Raw genomic sequence first — 15,608 nt, 5'->3', positions numbered from 1 at the left:
TTGCATTTCTTTTTCTTGGGGATTTCAATCACTGCCTCCTGTACAATGTCATGAACCTCTGTCTGGATTTTATGAGGTACTTTCTTTCTGTTCCTAGTTTGCTGAGTGTTTTGATGATGAAAGTGTGTTGCATTTTGTCAAGTGCTTTTTCTGCATCAATTGAATAATCATTATTTTCCTTCATTATGCTGGGAAATTACTTTAATTTTTATATGCTGTGAAGTGAAGTGAAAGTCGCTCAGTCGTGTCTGACTCTTTGCGACCCCATGGGCTATACAGACCATGGAATTCTCCAGGCCAGAATACTGGAGTGGGTAGCCTTTCCCTTCTCCAGGGGATCTTCCCAACCCAGGGATCAAACCCAGGTCTCCTGCATTGTAGGTGGATTCTTTACAAGCTGAGCCACCAGGGAAGCCTGTTGAACCATCCTTAAATTCCAGGAAAAATCCAAATCGGTGTATAATCCTTTAAAATGCTGAACTCTGTTTGCTACTATTTCGTTTAGGATTTTTGCATCAACGTTGATCAAGGACAAGGGCCTATAATTTCTTTTTTCTTGTAGTGTCTTTGTCTGGCTTTGGGATCTGAATAATGCTGGCCTCACAGAATGAGTCAGGAAATGTTCCTACCTTTTTGATTTGGGGTGGGGGGTGGGGAGGATTGATATTACTTCTTCAAATGTTCGGTAAAATTTACTATTGAAGCCATTAGGTCCAAGGCTGTACTTTGTTTGGAATTTTCTGATGACTGATTCAATCTCCTTACTAGTTACAGGACTACTCAAAATTTTTATTTCTTCATGATTTAGTCTTCATAGATTTTGTTTCTAGAAAGCTGTCCTATCTAGTTTGCCCATATTTTTTTGCTCTATAATTGTTTTCACATAATCCTTTTTATTTCTGTAGAATTGTTGGAATGTTTCTACTCTCAGTATGATTTTAGTAGTTTAGGCCTTATCTTTTTTTTTTTTATTCCTTAAGAAAAAAAATATAGACAGCCCGCTCTTTTGATTACCATTTAAAGATAAGGAATATTTTTTCCTTCCTTTCATTTTCAACCTCTTTGTGCTTTGGGGTCTGAAATCTATGATGGAGTGAAAGTGATACAAATTCAGCAGAAACCATACTTTGAATTTCAATCTTTTTCTGGGCTAGTGGTATGTGATAAGATCTATCATGATTCTGGGTAGTGGCAGCAAACCATAACTCCCAGTTAGCACTGTGATCACAAGGATAAAGAACTGGTTCACTCACAACCATTCTGTACCCAGACAATCAATGTTTTTCAATATAGCAGTCAATAAAATACATGAGATACTCATACTTTATTATTAAATAGGCGTTGTGCTAGATGATTTTGGCCAGCTTAGGCTAGTGTACCTGTTCTGAGCACACTTAAGATAACTAGCCTAAAGCTAAGATATTCAGTAGGTTAAATGCATTTCCGACGTACACTATTTTCAATTTAAGATGGGCTTATCGGGACCCCATCATAAGTTGAGAAAGATACTATCTGGATCTTGTTTATCCATTCTGCAATCTCAGTGTTTTGATGGACAGTTTAATCCATTTACATTTGAAGTATTTACTGACAAGGAAGGATTTACTTCTGTCATTGTGCTATTTGTTTTCTACATGCTTTACAGGTTTTTTTGGCCCTCATTTTCTGCATTTTTACTTTTTTGTGTATAGTGGCTTTTTTGAAGTGCAATGTTTTATGCTTAGTGGGTCTTTTGAAAGCAAAGTTTAATTCCTTTCTCATTTCTTTTTGTGTATTCTATAGCTAATTATTTGTGGTTAACCAAGGAGATTACATTAAACATCCTACTGTTGTCACTGTTCAGTCATCCATCAGCTCCAGGAGCCCCTGAAGATATGAACATCTGTGGATGCTCAAAGTCCTTTACGGAAAATGATGTAGTATTTGCATATAACTTATGCACATCCTCCCATTTAAATCTTCTCTAGATTACTTATCATACCTGCTGCTAAGTCGCTTCAGTCGTGTCCGACTCTGTGCGACCCCATAGACGGCAGCCCACCAGGCTCCCCCGTCCCTGGGATTCTCCAGGCAAGAACACTGGAGTGGGTTGCCATTTCCTTCTCCATTATCATACCTAACATCATGTAAATACTCTGTAAATAGTTGTCATCATGTGTCTAATCCAAGTTTTGCATTTTGGAATCTTCTGGAAATATTTTTGATCTACAGTTGGTTGAATCCATTGACACAGAAACTGTGGGCATAGAGGGTTCACTGTAATTTGAATTTATACCAGCTCAGCATCAATTACTTACAAAAACTACTCCTTTAAAGTTCTGTCCCCACCCCATTCAGTGGCTGATGTCACAAAATTACATCTTCATATGTTGTCTGATTTCCAAAACATAAACTAATAATTCTTTTAAATATATTAGTTTCTTATATTATGTAGAAAAGATTTGGGAGTTAAAAAGCAACATTATAGTAATACTAGATTTATACTAATAACTTTTCTTCTTTATATGTAACAGTATCTTAAGTCAAGTAGAAAACAAAAAGTAAAGTACAAATCACTGGTACATTAATATTGGCTTTATAATTTCCTAAGTACTTACTCTTATTGAGATCTTCCTTTACCCACACAGCTTTGAATAACTATTTATTGTATTTCCATTTCACCTGCAGGTCTCCCTTGAGCATTTCTTGCAGGGCAGGTCTAATGGTTATGAACTCCTTCGCTTTGATTTATCTGGGAATGATTTAATTCCTCCCTCAACCTGAAGGACAGTGTTGCCAGATATCAGATTATTGATGGACAGTTTTTATTCTTTTATTTGAATATATTGTCCCACTTCCTTCTGGCCTCCATGATTTCTAATGAGAAATCTGCTTATAATTATATTGAAGATCCCTTATTTGTGATTTTCTTCTCCTTGCTACTTTCATGATTTCTCTTTGTGCCTGGCTTTTCAAAGTTTGATTATGTGTCTTGGTGTGGATCTCTGAGTTCTTCTTACTTGGAATGGATGCTTATATGCATGCTTTCCATCAAATTTTTGACATTTTCAGCCATTATTTCTTTAAATATTCCCTGTTCCTTTTTTCTCTTTTCTCCTTCTGAGACTCCCATGATGCCTATGTTGATTTGCTTGATGAGGCCCCACAGGTCTGAGGCTCTGTTCAATTTTCTCAATCTTTTTTCTTTCTGTTCCTCAGACTACATAGTTTCCATTATCTAATCTTCAAATTTCCTGATCCTTTTTCTGTCTGCTCAAATCTGCCTTTGAATCATGTAGTGAATTTTTCATTTTTGTTATTGTACTCTTCAGCTCCAGAATTTTTTGTTCATATCTTCTTAGGATTTCCATCTCTTTACTGATATTTCTATTTTGTTCACATATTTTTTTTTAAGTTCTCTCCACATCTTACTTTAGTTCTTTGAGCATCTTTAAGAGAGTTGCTTTAAAAGATTTGTCTAGAAGATGTGCTATAGGTCCAAAAAATTTATTTATTTTAATTAGAGGCTAATTACTTTACAATATTGTATTGGTTTTGCCATACATCAACATGAATCTGCCATGGGTGGCATTGAAACATGCTATAGGTCTTTTTCAGGGACAGTCTATTGATTTGATTGTTTACTTTGGATGAACCATACTTTCCTTTCTTTCTATGCATTTTTTGATCACTGGACATTTGAATTGAACAATGTGATAACTCGGGAAATCAGATTCTTCTGGAAATTACTTCCCCAGTGTTCTACTGTTTTTCATTTTTGTTTTTGCTTACTGTTTGGGTTTTTGTTGCTGTTATTGTAGGCTGTCTCTGTGCAAAGGAAAAGCCCGAGGTATAAATTTAAGGTGTTCTTTGGTCTTTTCTGAGCCTTTCCCTGGGGATGTGTAGTCACTGAGTAATTTTTTTTTCCATATGAAGTTGTTTTTGAATGTTTTCATCTTTAATTTCTGGCTCCCAAGAGGGGGAAAGGTGAAAAACCAAGGGGCGTGGGGAAGGGCACCAGGCATTCACATCTCCTGGAGGTCACTTCAGCTGGAGGGAGAAGGGCTTGCAACAATGTGGCTGCCCTCTCTTTAATAAGAAGCAGCAAACAGCAACCAGAGCACAGATCCCCGATATTTGGAGGACAGGGTCCTTTTTGCTTCTGGCTCATACAAGCTGCCTCAGGATCATGTGCACAGCTGCCTCCCATGTGGCCTAGGGTCAGGGGTTAGGTAGCTGCTACTGTGCCAAGAGTTGATAAAGACCAAAATTAACTTCAGTTTGCCCTCTAAGTCTTCCCCTGGAAGTTCTAAGCCTTCAACAGACTTCTGATTACCAAAATAGTTACATCAGACAGATTCTGCCAGTACAATTTTTGTCTAGGTGAGGGAAAAGAATTCTGGTGCTTCTGATTCCACCTTCTCCCCAGAATTCTCTGCCAATCATTGCTTCTTGATGCAACTTGCACTGTTAACAGCTTGCTCTGTGGTAGACTGATGGACATGGTAGTTTACTTCTTTGACACACTGTTTAATTCAGTCTCTCAAGATTTTTGTATTTATGCTCATTAAACATGATTCAAAAGAATTTTATTTTGGTGTTCATTTCCAAGTTACAGTAGCTGTACAAAATAAATTGCTTTGTTTTTTATATAATTTCTATAATTTTTCTACATTTCTATAATTCTCTATACTTGCAGTAATTCATAAGCACTCAAATGAGCTGTTTCTTAAAAAGTTTCAAAGATACCATATGAATTTGGAGCTGAACATTAACTCTCTGCAAACTTCCTCAAACTCTTGCTTGCTTTTTGGACCGCTTACATTTTCAATATTCTAATGCATCTTTGGTAATGTACATTTCTTATCTTACCAAAATTTTCCATTTCAGGTATAGTTCTTTGTCATTTTAATCTCCTATGGATATGTAATGTTTTCAGTTATCATTTCATATTTTCTTTACCTAGTTTTACCAGTTAGATTTATTGGGATGGGAATGGCATTGTAATTTACTTTTGAAAATTTATTTTATGGATGTATAGACGACAGAGGATGAGATGGCTGGATGGCATCACTGACTCGATGGACGTGAGTCTGAGTGAACTCCGGGAGTTGCTGATGGACAGGCAGGCCTGGTGTGCTGCGATTCATGGGGTCGCCAAGAGTCGGACACGACTGAGCGACTGGACTGAACTGAACTGAGTTGATTTACAATGTAGTGTTAATTTCTGCTGTACAGCAAGGTTTTCCATTCTTTTCATATCCTTTTCCATTATAGTTTATTACAGAATATTGAATATAGCTCCCTGTGCTATACAGTAGCACCTGGTGGTTTATCCATTCTATTTATAATAGCTTGCATCTAGAAGTCCCAAAGCCCCACTCCATCCCTTCCCCATTCACTTCCCCCTTGGGAATCACAAGTCTGTTCTCTGTCTCTGAGCCAGTTTCTGTTTTGTAGATAACTTCACTTGTGTCATATTTTAGATTCTACATACAAGTGATATCATGTGATGAATGTCTTTCTCTTTCTGACTTACTTCACTTAGTATGAGAAGTCCATCAAGGTGGCTGAAAATGACATTATTTCATTCTTTTTATGGTAGAGTAGTAGTATATATATGTACAACATCTTCTTTATCCATTCATCTGTCAGTGGACATTTAGGTTGTTTCCATGTCTTAGCTATTGTAAATAGTGCTCCTGTGAACATAGGGTACATGTATATTTTACAATTATAGCTTTTTTCTGAATATATATTGGCAATACCATTTACTTTTATTGTTTTTTACAAAGCACTAACTTTGAGATCTGCAAATCAATTTTTCTCTTTGCTTTGATTAACTTACAGTTTCTATTATGTATACCTTACTGCTTTTTATGACTTTATTTTATTAATTTCAGAACCTCTTTTAAGAAGGGGATCAGTTAACTCGCTTTCTTATTTTAAACTTTTAACAAAGAATAAGGCCATGAATTTAAGTTTGAATGCCAGCTTACTTACACTGCATATGTTTCTGTATTAACTTTTCATTGATACTTAATTCACTTATTACATTAATATTTAATTCACATTGATAATCAAACAAACACTGAAGTTTTACTATTTGCCAGTCAGGGCTATGGTTTTCCCAGTGGTCATGTATGGATGTGAGAGTTGGACTATGAAGAAAGCTGAGCGACGAATAATTGATGCTTTTGAACTGTGGTGTTGGAGAAGACTCCTGAGAGTCCCTTGGACAGCAAGGAGATCCAACCAGTCCATTCTGAAGGAGATCAGCCCTGGGTGTTCTTTGGAGGGAATGATGCTAAAGCTGAAGCTCCAGTACTTGGCCACCTCATGCGAAGAGTTGACTCATTGGAAAAGACTCTGATGCTGGGAGGGATTGGGGGCAGGAGGAGAAGGGGACGACAGAGGATGAGATGGCTGGATGGCATCACCGACTCGATGGACATGAGTCTGAGTGAACTCTGGGAGTTGGTGATGGACAGGGAGGCCTGGCGTGCTGCAATTCATGGGGTCGCAGAGAGTTGGACATGGACTGAGCAACTGAACTGAACTGAACTGAGCACTGTTATGAACACCTAGGACACAGCAATGATGAAAACAGAAATTCTCAAATCCTTATGGCACTTGCAGTTAAGAGAAATAAAAAATATAAAAACAAAAGTATGTAGTATGTTACTGATGACAGTGTTAAAGATAAAAATAGAGTGGGGATAAAAAGAGAAAACAGAGTACAATTTTTCACTGTTTGCAAAGGGAAGGTCTTTGGGAGGTGAAACAGCTAGAAATGAATGAAGGAGCCAAACTTGAGCAGATGTGTGGGGGAGAAGGGGTTGGAGGAGCTGCTACATGTACAGGGGGAGCAGGTGATGGAGAAGCAGCATGTGTACAGGGGGAGGAAGGTGCAAATGCAGAGGGAATCACAGTATGAAGGCATCAGCATGGCAGTCTGGAAGTTCTGAGGAAAATCACAAAGTCCATGAGCAGCGAGAGTGGAACGAGGGCCAGGAGGACAGACAGCAGGAGACGTGGGTGAGAATGGAGCAGGCAGAGGTGAAACGCTCAGTTAGAAATGGCCTATGGCCACTGTGAGGACTTCTGATTGTGAACTGTGCTCTGACTTCTGTTTTCACTCTGGTTGCTCTTCTGGAAATCCATAGACTGAAGTAGGAGCTGGGGAAGCAGGATGACTAGTTAGGAGGTCTTCTGATCATCTCCATCAGAGGTGCAGCTCTGGAGGCAGAGCTGGTGGAAACCTCAGAAGGGCTCTGAGAAGCCGTGGAGCTGTGGTTCACCCTGATAGGAAGGTGGCGCGGGAGGTCTGGAGTGAGGGTGTGGGAGCAGGTCAGGACTTCAGGGTCTTCCCTCATCCTATACTTCATTTACTCAAGGAGTAATTTAGGGGGGTATTCTTTCATTTCCAAGTGGATTAGAAGATGATTAATTTGCTTATTTATGTTGAATAGATTTCTTAAAACTATAAGTTTTAGTAATATTAGTAGCAGCAACCACTGCCATTCACTCTGAGGTCTCAGGCACTGTGCTAAAGCACGGTGCTGCATCATCTCACAGGCAATCACCCTAGACAGTCGCCTAAGAGCTCAGCCTCACAGTTCAGATGCTGGAGGCTTTGCAGAATGGAGTCACTTCCCAGATGTGCCACAGGCACAGGTTAGAAATGGCCCCCAGAATGTCCTAGTCCAGACACCAAGGTCTGTTGCTTCTGTTCTTGCAGACTTATTCAGATTTTATTTGTTGTGGACAATTTGATAAATTCTTTTGAATACTCCATTCACTTTTGTATTTTGAGCAGATTAATAATAATGCATTGACATTTGACAGTTTCCATCATACTTCCCTATTTCTTGAGTTTTTGTTTTACATACTTTGACGTTATTCAATATATGATGACTCAAGTTATATCCTCATTATCCAAAGTTATTTTTATCAGTATTAAAAAGATGTTCATTTTCATATATATGTTAGGACAATCATGGATAATTTCTTGGAAGATACACAAAAGACTGGTCATACTGGTCAGTCCAAGGAGGGGAGCAGGAAGGCCTGACCCTTTGTGTTTTCTCTTGCAAGGATCAGCGATCACAAAGATGCCCTTCTTTTACTGCTTCGTTGGGAGGAGGGGAAGAAGGGAGTTGCAAGCTGTCTCTGTATTAGGTACCTGGTCTTTCAGGCTGACCTGTCAGTGTTTGTAGATTATATAGCTGAAATTCTGCCAACACAAAGATGAACACCGGGGCCCACACATCCCACAAAAAAAGGCAAACACAGCTTGTCTTCACAACTGAAGCAGCCCTGTGTGTGTTTCAGCTTTGATTTGGAGGGTAAAAAACTGTCAAAACATACTTCCTACTGTTTCCATTCTCCTTCCTTTTGCATCATTTAATCAGGCCACTACCATCACTTGCCTAGAGAATCCTAAGGACAGAGGAGCCTGGTGGGCTACAGTCCATGGTGTTGCAAAGAGTCGGACACGACTGAAGTGACTTAGCATGCACACACGCACCATGACTGCAGGTTGACCGATTGAGTACAGGATTGGGGCACCAGAACAGTCAGAAAACCATCAACAAACTCACTAATGGAAAGGAAAGAAAGTATCTCCCAGTGGGAACACTCCATCTACTTCTAAGTATCTTAAAAATCAGTACCAGTCATATGAAAGGAAACCACTGTTGAGGACAGTTAACACTGCTAAACCATATTAACATCACAGATGTCATTACCAACTGTTCTCTCCGGTCTCCGCACCTGTGTCATCACACAAGGGACCACTCTGTAACAGAGGGCCCACCCTCGTCCCTAAATACAGCTTCATGCTTGTCCTGCCACAGTTCCACAGCCCTCATCTTGACTATCAATTTGAGTGCCACATAATATGCCATAAAGAAAAGAGACCGTAACACCATCATCTTTTTCTTTGTGGCCCCAAACGCTCTCCCCACATTCAGTCTCAAGAGTACAAGTTCAGGCCCTGCTCTGATCACCCTGAAATCCAGCCCTACTCTCCTCCGGGCCCATAGTTCTGCTGTAGCCAAGGTTTTACATTCTTCCCACTGTTGTAAATGTTCTCCAGTTTTATTGAAGTATTAATGACATATAACATTGCATGGCATAATGATTTGGTAATCATGTACATTGTGATTACCACAAATGAGTTATCACCCATCACCTCATAGTTAGACATTTTTTTCCTTTATGATAAGAACTTTTAAGATCTACTCTCTTACCAGCTTTCAAATATAGAGTTCCGCATGGCCACTAGGCTGTGTATGACACTGTCAGTCAGCCAGTGTTTTCTGAATGAACAAAGTCCACCTTTCCTCAATACCCAGAAAGGCATATCCAGGACCCTGCCAGGGGCGTGGGAGGCAGGAGGCTAAGCCTCTTAGGGAGCTCTAACTATCTCCAGTCACACTCTGGCCACCTCTGGACATAAGACAATAACTGGGACCGTTTTTCTTTATGCAACTTCATTTTGCAGACAAGGCACAGAGGCTCAGAAGAGACAGTGCCTAGCCTAGGCCCAACAGACCTCAGTCCTTCTGGCGCCCCATCCAGCTGCCTCTCCCTGGTCCCCAGACCAGCTTCGCTGCACGCCTCTGCTCTCTATGCTGGCAAAGGCCCTAGTGAGCTGATGCAGGCCTCTGCCTTTGACCAACAGCTTCAACCTGTGTTTCTTGGTTTCTGGGTGGTCTCAAAGCCCCATCTCGTCATCTCAGCTTTCATACCTAGTTAGGCAGTTTCCTTCCCCCCAGTCCTGTTCCAACACGCAGCAGTCCACAGAACCACGGAGCGGCCAGGCCCACCCCAGCTGTGAGCATCTTGATCATGTGCAGGTCTCTGCTCTTCTGTACTCAGCCTTGTTGGGCTGGGGAGCTGGTCCTGCCAAAACGCTAGCATGTGCCCCTCTGCACGCAGGACATGAGTGCGCCCTCCTGCAGCCCTCCAGGGCAAGAGCGCTGGTTCTTTAAAAGTTGCCTTTTGAACACAACTCTTCAGGCAGAGTTGTTGTGGTGTTGCTGTGGTATTGCTGTGGTGTTGGAGAAGACTCTTGAGAGTCTCTTGGCCTGCATGGAGATCCAACCAGTCCACCCTAAAGGAAATCAGTCCTGAATATTCATTGGAAGGATTGATACTGAAGCTGAAACGCCAATACTTTAGCCACCTGATGCAAAGAACTGACTCGTTGGAAAAGACTCTGATGCTGGGAAAGATTGAAGGCAGGAGGAGAAGGGGATGACAGAGGATGAGATGGTTGGATGGCATCACCAACTTGATGGACATGAGTTTGAGTAAGCTCAAGGAGTTGGTGACGGACAGGGAGGCCTGGCATGCTGTAGTCCATGGGGTTGCAAAGAGTCAGACACAACTGAGTGACTGAACTGACTGAACTGACTTACGGCAGAAATTCTCTGGAAGATAATCCCTGGGTATTCCCAAGCCTTTCTCAGTAAGTGAGACGATTAGAGAAGACAATTGACAAATTCAAAGAGGTCCTCAAGACCCATGGATTCCTATGCTGAGCCCAATAGAATTGACTGTTTATTCTTAAAAAAAAAAAAGAAGAAAACTTGCCTTTTCTTCTTCATGAATAAGCACAACCCACCAGAATCCACTTCCCCTCCCCTAGATCAGCAGCAGAGGGAAAACAGAGCACCTGGCAGATGGGCAGATGTGCCCCGTGCTCCCTTTGCTGATCCCATCTCCCTCCACACCCTCCAGGCTCCTCCAGGGCCTGAGCGCCTACCTCGCGCAGTCAGCGCACCCATCAGCGCAAGGCTGCCTTCCCAGTCTGGCCCCGCAGCCTACCCTTACCACCTCCCACCCCACCAAAGCACACAGCTGAACCCCACCCATGGGAAGAGGTGAGTCTTCAGGCCCCATTAGAGAAACTAACAGATCCTATTTTTTCATCATTATCACTGATTGTAAAAAATCAAAGTAAATTCTTCCCAAACACCCCACTATTAACTAAGGACACAGTCCTGGATCTGGTGGTGAAAGCATGGGAACTGTATACTTCCATGGAACAAAACGAGCCTTCCTATGATGATCTGGTACATTTGGGACTGAACTTTTCATACTGTACACATGGAGGGGGATGGTAGATCCCTGCAGACTCCCACACCAGCACCTCCCAGCAGAAGGTGAGGATACTTCCACAGGCCCCACAGGTGGCTGCATTATGAGATGGCAGTGGAGGAGAATTAACAGCCCCCATTTCTCTGAGGGCCCCAAACTGCAGGGTAGAATCGGGCCAAACTGAACTACCAGAGCAGTGGGAGACACTCTGCTGGACCTTGATCGTGACCCCCAGTCTCCCCAGGGAGAGTCAGGATTGTTGATGTGGCGTCTCTGCTGCATTAGACGCCTACGTCCGCCTTGCCTACAAAAGCAGCAGCCCTTGATGCCGAAGTTACGGGACTGACTAGAGCCACCTGGACTCTGTGGCTCAGAGGTCTCAGTGGGCAGACATGTGAAATTCGGGCAGCAAAGGAAGGTACAGGACCCTTGCTGGCTGCTCCTCAGTCTCCAGCCCTCCTGCCTTACTTCCACTTAAATATACTTACAAACTCTTAGGTTCCTTCCATCCATACAACAGATTGTGCTTCCCATTTACTTGGCTTGCCAGCATCCTGAACTTTCTCTACATACCTCTCATCACAGTCAGTGACTTTACAGTTACTTGTGCAATGACACAGTGTTCCACATATGGTTGTGTGAAGCCTACAGAGCACAGCGGGGTGAGTGAGGGCTGGAACCCAGGCTGCAGTCTGTGTCCCAGGCACCTGCAGCACCTGAGCAAGCGGGAAGTAAATATGGATTGACCGAGGCTCCAAGTGTGGCCATGGAAAATCCTTGCCCCAGGCTGACCATTCACTCAGCTGGCAGATGTAAATCACCCTGGTGCCTGAGGCGTGAGTCCTGGCACTCAGGGCTCAGCCCAGTGGGGAGCCCAAAGTATACATAGAGATTTGAACTCACCATGATACAGGAAACCCTAAGGACTCCAACAAAAAATATTAGAGATAACAAACAGTAAAGTGGCAGGGTACAAAATCAATACACAAGCATCATTGTTGTTTCTATACACTAACAATGAGCTAGCAGAAAGAGAAACTAAGAAAACAATCCCATTACAACAGAAAGAATACAATACCTTGGAATAAATTTAACCAAGGAGGTAAAAGGCCTATGTAAGACACTGATGAAAGAAATTGAAGATAACACAAAGAAACTGAAAGATATCCCATACTCATGGATTAGAAGAATTAACACTGTTAAAATGTCCATATTACCTAAAGCAATCCACAGATTCAATGCAATCACTATTAGAATCCTGATGACTTGGAAGCAACCTAGATGTCCATCAGCAGATGAATGGATAAGAAAGCAGTGGTACATATACACAATGGAGTATTAGCCATTAAAAAGAACACATTTGAATCAGTTCTGATGAGGTGGATGAAACTGGAGCCTATTATAGAGAATGAAGTAAGCCAGAAAGAAAAACACCAATACAGTATACTAACACATATATATGGAATTTAGAAAGATGGTAACAATAACCATGTATATGAGACAGCAAAAGAGACACTGATGTATAGAACAGTCTTTTGGACTCTGTGGGAGAGGGAGAGGGTGGGATGATTTGGGAGAATGGCATTGAAATACGTATAATATCATATATGGAACGAGTTGCCAGTCCAGGTTCAATGCACGATACTTGATGCTTGGGGCTGGTGCACTGGGACGACCCAGAGGGATGGTATGCGGAGGGAGGAGGGAGGAGGGTTCAGGATGGGGAACACATGTATACCTGTGGCGGATTCATTTTGATATTTGGCAAAACCAATACAATATTGTAAAGTTTAAAAATAAAATAAAATTTAAAAATAAATTAAAAAAAGAACAAAAAATTCTAAAATTTATATGAAACCCAAAGACCCCAAATAGCCAAAGCAATCCTGACAAAAAAAGGAACAAAGCTAGAGGTGTATCACATGCCCCCTGATTTCAAATGATACTACAAAGCTATAAGAATCAAAGGAGCATGGTACTAGCAGAAAAACACACACAGAGATCAATGGAATGGAATTAAGAGCTCAGAGATAAACTCACACAGACATAAACAATTAATTTACAAAAAAGAGATGAAAAACGTGCAGTGAAGAAAGGATAGTCTCTTCAACAAATGGAGTTGGGAAAACTGAACAGCCACATGCAAAAGAATCACACTAGACTACTATCATATACCGCACACAAAAGTTTACTCAAATGGATTAAAGACTTGATTGTAAGACCTGAAAACATAAAATTTCTAGAAGAAAATATGGACAGTAAGCTGTTTGTCACCAGTCTTAGCACTATCTTTTTGGACATGTCTCCTCAGGCAAGGGAAACCAAAGCAAAGACACACAAGTACATGGTGAAGGAAACCACTGTCAAACAAAAAGGCAACCTTCTGAATGGGAGAAAATATTTGCAAATCATATATCTGATAAGGGTTAATATTCAGGATACAAAGAATTCTTACAACTCAACAACAAAAACCCAAACAACCTGATTAAAAATAGGCAGAGGATCTGAATAGACATTTTCCCAAAGAAGGTATCTAGATGGCCAACAGGGACATGAAAAGGAGCTCAACACCACTGACCACCAAGGAATGCAAATAAAACCATAATGAGCTATCACCTCACACCTGTCAGAGTGGCTATTGCCAAAGATAAGAAATAACAAGTGTCTACACTTGTTGACAAGGATGTGGAAAAAAGAGAAGCCCATGCACTATCTTAAGCAGGAGAATAACATGACCTATGTGCTTCTTTTGTCCCCAGAGAACTTTCTAGTGGCAACATGGAAGACAGAGAAGAACTGGCAGAGAATAGTGACTGGAAAATTTTTAGTAGGCATTGCTCAGGGGTGAGGTAAGAGTCTGAATGAAGGAAGACTTGTAGGGTCGATGACATTTTTATTATAGGGGGACTGAGGACTCCAGTCAGAAAGACGTGTGGACTGCAATGCAGAAAAGAGGTGGGGCCGAGGAGAGAGGGTGACAGAGGCTGCAGGGTCTCCGTGTTTGGAAACACTGAAAGGCTGAGGACATTCAGTGGGAGCTGTGTGCCCTAGACCAGCCCAGGCCTGACACCACAGGCCAAGCACACAGAGCACCTTGCATCTCTGGCCACATGGGACACTCAAAATCCATGTTATGAAGGTGGAAGGGAAAGGAAATTCATTAGTCTTTTACCCACTTCTCTGCTCTATTCTCTGCTTCTTGAAAAAAGAAATCAAAGCACTCAAAAGTCAGACTAATCTTGATAAACTTTAGGTTTGGCCTCTCATTTTAAGTGAAACTTTTCACTTTGCCATACATTGGAGCAGATCTGAAGCTATACAAACATTTCCAAATAGGAAAGAATAAAAATCCACTTATGCATGAAAAGTGGTACTAACCTTGAGAGAAAGTTTAAGGTACAACAACCTCTGAACTGTTGTGAAAAATACATATTCAGATTTTTAGTAACATTTTAAACAATAATAAAGGTGATTTTTTTAAAATCCCAGAGAGTATCTGGTGGAATAAAACTATAAAAGAACAGATCAGCAAATGACCATCCCCATATCTTTGTCTAAAGCACAGAGAGAGAGAGCTCTTGTCACACTCAGTCTCCAACTTCTTTTTCCTTTGAGGTTTGATCGACATACAAAAAGGTGAACATATTTAATGTCTACAACTTGATGACTTTAGAGATAAAAATACACTGTGAAGCCATCACCACAATATATGCCATAAACCTATGGATACCATGAGGGGAAGTGGGATGTGGGGTGGATTGGGAGACTGGGATTGCCACCGCTATGCATGGAACAGATACTAGTGAATAGTGCAGGAACTCTACAGGATGCTCTGTGGTCACCTAGATGGAACGAAATCCAGAAGGGAGAGGATATGTGTATACATATGGCTGATTCACTTTGTTGTAAAACAGAAACAAGGCTGTCAAGCGACCATCCTTCAATGGGGGAAAAAAGATCTCCACTTTTAGCAAATTTGTGAGTATATGATAGTGTCATTAACTACAGGCCTCACTCTGGGCAGCAGACCTTATGACTGATGTTATAGGACTGAAATTCTATAAAAACCCAAGCAGAACTTGCTCCTAGACCTCTGACTCCCTCTACAGTGTATGAGGAATAGAGAAACCCTGCCCCTCACCCTCAAGGCACCAGGGAAGCCATGCAACCCCTAGCCCACCACGTGGCGAAAGACAGGAGCTCCAGGAGCATGACCTCCCCAGGCCTGCAGAGCCCCACAAACCCCCTCCTGAAATGGAATGTCAAGACAAGGAACGGGGCCTGTGTCCCCAGGGAAACTGGAATTCACCCACTACAGCATGTCTGAGTTTAGATAGTTAGAGCAGTGTTTTATAAGAATTAAGAAACCACAAATTCTTTTTGACATTGGGGCACCACTCTGGGTAATGTTCCATAAATAGGCCAAATGTAACTTGTGGAAAATGTCTATAGCAGCACAATTAACAAGTACCCGTGATACTACTAATAAATGCACAGTACATGCTTACTGAGTGAAGGAA

The 15,608-nt window shown here is 41.5% G+C and overlaps 1 protein-coding gene across 6 annotated transcripts in view; it reads right to left on the bottom strand.

Moving 5' to 3' along the window:
• The window catches only part of VOPP1 (VOPP1 WW domain binding protein), a 205,702-nt gene that overhangs the window by 47,142 nt on the left and 142,952 nt on the right, over nucleotides 1–15,608 (bottom strand). The window lies entirely within an intron of this gene.

This window comes from Bos grunniens, chromosome 22 (genome assembly GCF_055505025.1).
Source record: "Bos grunniens cultivar Pamir isolate PY7600 chromosome 22, Bosgru_T2T1.0, whole genome shotgun sequence".
Taxonomy (NCBI): domain Eukaryota; kingdom Metazoa; phylum Chordata; class Mammalia; order Artiodactyla; family Bovidae; genus Bos; species Bos grunniens.
This window is presented reverse-complemented; position numbering and strand designations above follow the sequence as displayed.